The sequence below is a fragment of the Theobroma umbraticum genome, unplaced genomic scaffold (genome assembly GCF_002168275.2).
Source record: "Theobroma umbraticum cultivar Fairchild unplaced genomic scaffold, ASM216827v3 scaffold_30.0, whole genome shotgun sequence".
NCBI lineage: Eukaryota > Viridiplantae > Streptophyta > Magnoliopsida > Malvales > Malvaceae > Theobroma > Theobroma umbraticum.
In genome coordinates, this window is record NW_018397254.1 from 1,792,070 (window position 1) to 1,798,308 (window position 6,239).

General features: G+C 38.1%; 1 non-coding gene across 1 annotated transcript; it reads right to left on the minus strand.

Moving 5' to 3' along the window:
- Window positions 1–801: 801 nt before the first annotated feature.
- LOC149527692 (signal recognition particle RNA) lies at window positions 802–1,108 on the minus strand. Its single transcript, XR_016352311.1, has one exon.
- Between the last annotated feature and the right edge of the window lie 5,131 nt (window positions 1,109–6,239).

Sequence of the window (6,239 nt, forward strand, 5' to 3'; positions counted from 1 at the left end):
AACCCCTTTTTGTCAGTCGCAATAGAGTTTCCAGGACGTGGAACACGTTATTTGCTGACATGCAAGGGATTTCTTTGCACTAACAAAAAATCCTGTTATTGAGGTAAAACAAATTTGTTATTTTATCATTGATATTAATTTAATTAATTTATTCTTAAAGATGTCAAAAAAAATTCTAAAAAAATGATAATCAAATATCAAATTTTACGTTTGAAAGACCAAAAATTATTTGGCCACAAGTTAATATTTTTTGGTGTAAGTACTATAAGATTTTGATTTTGAACACATGTTTAAAGTCATTTTCTCCCTCCAAAGAAATTGCTTTCAAAAATAAAAAGATCGTGGTCCACTGAGCTATGTTGGACGTAAGTGTTGAAGACCTGTTTATCCTTCCACTGTCTCCAGGAGTCACGAGACCCGGAGCCTACACTCAAATTTCCATGGCTTAGAACGCACTAGCTTGAAATAGACCATCCTACATCCAATTCAGCGAGCCGAACCCATCTTCCCCCACTCAGGTAACAAACTTCGTTACCAAGCCCAGCGAACGCGTAAGGGGGTGACAACTCATTTAAATCAGTAGTTTTTCTTCTTCCTAGAGGATGTGGCATTCTCTCTCTTTTCGAGTGGCTTCTTGTTGTTGAGTGAAGAGTTGGGGGACTTCTTTGGAAGCAGTAAGCCTGCAGGTTGTTTCATTGATTTTGGAAGACAAGACTAGGGCCTTTTCTGGGCTCCCTTTTGGGCCTATGTCCTTTACAGACCCTTATTGTGATTATAAAACAGTGGGTATTTAAAAAACAAAAAGATGATGGTCCAATCAGGGTCAACCTAATGAGCCATGATGGATCCATGTGGCGCAGGCCTGTTATCCTTCCACTGCCAAGAGCGGGTAGTCTTCGCTGCTCTGTGAAACCAGCCTCACGCAGTACCCACCACTCTAGGAACCACGAAACTCAGAGTCTTCACTCAAGTTCCATGGCACAACTCTTGGCTTGGAACGGGCAGGCCCGTGTTAGACCACAATGGATCCGACTCAATCGAGTCAAATCCGTGTTCCATCACCATAACACCCCCACTTAGGTTGCAAGCTTGCGTTACCAAGCTCGGCAAGCAAAGCGTCGGGTGACAGCATATATAAACAACTAACATGTCTTCTTTCGGGTCGATGTGGGATTAACATCTTTTGAGTGGGGTTCTTCTTGTTGAGGTGATGAGCGTTGGGATTTCTTGGAAGCTCAAAACGAAGATATGGCAAGGTCAAAATGATATGTTCTGCATCATTTGTAAGATGAAACTCCTGTTTCATGAATATATGGAAAGATTAATGAAATTCACATCTAGAAATATTGCAATCAAACCTCAAAGTAGGCTATGTTTTGTCTCTATTATTGGAGTATATGCACTTATCTTTATGCTTGGTCTTTCTTTCTTCCTTCCCTTGTGAACACCAAGAAAATGCTAAATCCATACATACTAATTTGCCTACTAATGCGCCAACTGCCATGCGTTCTTACTCATGTTACAAAGTTAGCGTTGAAAGATGCAGGTTTTAGCGTCCTCAAATAAAAAGCATATCTTGCCACTGAGCAATACAGGGTTCTGATTGAGATGGTGAGATTGAGGCCTAATTAGAAGTTCACGTTCCTGGCGATTCAATGACATGTTTACATCATTTGGGAAGGCTGTTCTGCAACACTGGTTTCGAGAAAGTTTTTAGGATTAGTTATTAAGGAGTCTTGAGAAATTGAAATCAAACTCCAAAGTTGGGACACTTTTCATGGTGGTAGCTGCTGGTAGCATAAACACAACCATGGAGATGCTAATCACCATCAATAACTGGATTCCCATCTTTTATGTGTGAAAGTAAGTTTATTAGAGAGGTATGAATCCAAGAAATCTGTATGTGAACAAATAGTAGTATAAACCAACAAAAACCAAGCACATTCCAAAGGGCCTTTGTCAGACTTGTTTATCATCAGGCTAAATCAAAACGGTATCTTTGAATAGTTGTGAATTACCGTTTGAGCCCTCCAATAAAACAATGCAAGAATGTATAGGAGGCGACATCCCACATGTGGAGATTGACCCACAAGTCTGACTTGGTGTCTATGCTGAATCCGTTATCTTTTTCAATCCAAGAGTGAAGCGAGCCTGGACAGACAATGGGCATCTCTCTCTCTCCCTTTAACTTTGGTTTCTTTTTCTCTTGAGTGGGCTCTCAACCAAACTACAAACCCTTTTGGAAAATCTACTTTTTAGACTATACTAGACTAGGTGTTGGTTGATAAATATAGGTTAGCAAGAAAGCTAATTATACAAACACTTGTAAATTTAATACTAGTATAAGATTATACTAATCATTAATTTGTACAAGGTAAGTTGATTTCAGTACTCATGCTATATAATGAGAATGCTAAGGGTGAAATTCCATAAACTTTGGATTATTTGTTTTCTATTCAATCAAGTGTAAATTTTGAGTGTAAGGATGAGCAAATGATGTAACAAAACTGACCAAGATTTCAGGGTCAAGAGAAAGATGACCAATCATTGAGAGATCAAACAATAAAAATAATGTGACATGATATTTTATTCTTCTCCTAGCAAGTTAACTACTTTTAGGCACAGCCTAAAGAATATAATGGCAAAGAAAATTCCAAAAAAAAAAAAGGAAAACACTATCATTTAATTATCAAAATAGATACATACCGAAAGGGAGAAAATACAACATTAAAAAAAAATTGAAAGAAATCAAATGATTAGAAGTTAAAAAGGCAAAGATTAGATGGTGACAACTCTAGAGGAGCATCCAAATCAAGAGTCAAAGAGGAGTACCAAACCCCACACATTGAAGAAAAGATAATGTTTTCACGGTTGTAAGGACTAAGTGTGGTGGGAGGTGGGGGAAAGAGATAGACAGAGAAAAAGGGTTATTAACAAAAGTGATTGTCATCTTTGTCATTTAAATTTTGTTATTGGTCCCCCCTTCCCCTCCTAAAAAATATTCCACTGCAATTCAAGAACCATTCCCCTGTACATTCTCGTAGGTTATTGTACATAAATAAAACGTGGGTACACAGTGAATCACTGTACAGACACTGTTCAAAAGCAAACCGATAGTACAAGAACCTATCTGTTAACCACATTCCTTCCTCTCAAGAACAATGTTGGAGGGGACAGACAGTCAGATGCTTCTTGCAGTTCTTTCATGTCATCATATAGCTGTTAATTTTTTTCTTTTTAATTCTCTGCTACAGACTTGCTAATTTGCAATTGCTTAATGCTGATTTTAACACTGTAGCAACTTGTGTAAAAAGGGGTGTTGTCAGCTGTGCTAGCTCATCTCTCTGCAATTCCTCTTTGTCATGACTCAAAGATCTGGCATTGAAGCATGTCTCGCTTTCTTGTTCTCCAGTCCTCACTTAATTTTACCGTTTGTTGTGTATAACAAAAGGGTGACTTCATTGGCTTTGCAATAGCTCAAGGGGGGAGACCAAGTCCCCTGCAAGCCCCCAGATCTCAAATTCTAACCCGTCGAAGAGTTGCTTGCAGACTCTTACATTATTCTCTTAGTATGCAGTAATTTGGACCATGTAATGTAAAATGGATGTGATCGCAGATACAGTGGCGAAACTCCTTGGCACGTAGCATGACCATTGGCCCATGTACATGATATTTGTGCAGAAAAAGATGATTAATCATTTAGTTTCCCAGAACAAAGGGAAGAGGACATACGGAAAAGAAGCCACGTGGTCCTCGTCAGTCCATATCGCCAATGATCAACATGCTCTCACATGTCAATTTGAGCGTGACCAGGAAAACCCTTCTGTATTGTCTTTACAATTCAAGTTGCTGTTAATTGTCTGGTTAAATATTCACCCAATAAGACTTTTCTCTTTCATTTTTTTAAAAGAAAAAATTATTTTATTGTTTTGTTTTGAAGCAGAGACAGATTCTGACAGGCAAAGTTGGACTGCAGACATGTTTTGATACTCAGTTCGATCCTATCACAGGCAACTTCTGATAGTGAGATATTAACATTATGGGTTAGAGTCAGAACTCAGAGCTAATCGCCCACAAATATCATGCTTTTTGGCTAAGTATGGGGAGGAACAGAATAAAAACAACTCCAAAACACAGGAATGGACAAAGCTAAAGTAAAAGAGAGCAAGTGGAATAACTTTGGCTTAAAGATTTGTGCCAGTGTACAGTTAGAGTTAAAAAAGAGATCTTGGTTGGATTTAGCTGGCCTACCTGTTAATATGTTCCTAATGAGGCCAAATGCCAGAAAGCTTTTCTGAAATGGCAGTCCCATGCCTGTTTTGCTTTTGGGTTTTCAGTTTCACCCCTAAAGTTGGCTTTCCATTTATCTACCAGTACTCAACTCTATCTCCTTTGGTTTTCACACACTCCTTCTAGTCTCTCAAGCAGCCGAGCTAAGTATAGGCTGAAACTTCATGACAAAAGTTAGCAAATTAACTCAAACACCACTGTATCCCTATTCCAATTGCAGACCATTTAAATTTGATTTTATCATTTCCAAAAGGTACAAATATTAAAAGCATGGGTTGCTGAGTTACTGAGATTGCAATAAAAGATGCCATGGAACATAATGAACCACAGACAAGGAGGCCAGTTATGACATATATAAAAGAGCAGTAAGCATATGTATATTGAAGATTCTTGTGATTCCCGTTGGGGACTCCATGGCATGGACACAACGACAAAACATGAGACAAATGCGGTGGTGACTGCTGAGATTGAGCTCGGCTCGGTCGGGTGGGTGGGGTTGCCCCCCCACATATGGGTGGGCCAATGGTTGTCTTGGCTTGTATAGGGCATTTTTGTCAGAGAGGATTGGCAGTAAGGCCTGGGAGCTGCATGGCGTGGCATCAGACCCTCTCCACTCATGTTGGGATCCGCAAATATTTTGCCATATTCTCATGCCCTCTCTGGCTCTCCCGATGCAAACCCACAATCACTTGCCTGGTTGGTCATGCCTCGCTCGTTAACCAGACACCCCTGTCTCCGCTATAGCTAAGCTCCTCTTTTCCTCCTCTCCTCCCTCACTCTCTCTCTCTCTTTCTTCAGCTATTAAGCATCCGAAATTCCAATACATAATCATCGCCTCAGTTTTTGGGTCCTGCTCCACTCCATTACTTTTTAATATAATTTTTTAATTATCATCATATACATGATACTCTCGATTTATAACTGCTATATATGTAAATAATGATTAAAAATATTAAATAAAAAGACCAATCTCTCATTTTCATGGTGTTTTAATACTAATCACCCATATTAGAAGTTTAACTTAATAGATTATTCAAACACTAAAGAATGAAGAGATATTGTTTTGACTTCCTATCCTTTTTCATGCATTAACAAATAGATATTGATAAATATCTATAATGTGTCAATGAATATGAATCATGTGGGTTGATTTCAATTGAATAATAATAATAATGTATGTTTGAGATCATCATTGACTCAACTTATTAATACAATAATCTCAACGTACATTAACTTCACCAAGAAATTAATCAACTTGATTAGAGAGGGGGTAGACGATCATAATACAAAAGTGATTGAAGAACATTATTAATTTTCAGATTTAGAGAAGAGAGGGTGATAGATATTGGAATGGACCTGAAAACTTTGTCTCCAAATCATTCGATAAGGCCATTTGATGTGTTAGTGGCACTCCCATTTGAGATGGTAAAATGACACCATGATGTGTCAAAGACACCAAATGTCAACCCCACTAGCCATGACTATAACCCCTCCTTAATTGCCATTGATTTGTTGGGTTCTTGATTGCCTAGCTTTGTTTTGTGGGCTTCCCAAGGGTTTGATTGGTGGAACCAAATGACCCCACTTATTGTATAAAGACATTGCAGCACCATGGCTCTTTTTTTGCACTTTTTGGCCCATTGCTTGATAATTGAGAATCCCTAGTTTTTCTTTTGCTTTGAAATGAAATGCTATTTACACTTCCAAGTTCACTAGTACATGTGAGAAAGGTACAGGGGACAAGGGTTGAACTCCAAATCTTGATTCTTCTGGGCAACATAGTATAACCATTGGGTTAAAACATAATACTATCAAGTTCAATTGTGACTACTTAAATAGAAATGCTTGCTTGTCATAATATATGGTCCCAAAATTACACAATTTGTGGTTAAAAACATTGATTATATATATATATATATATATATATATGAATGCTCTGACTTCTTTTT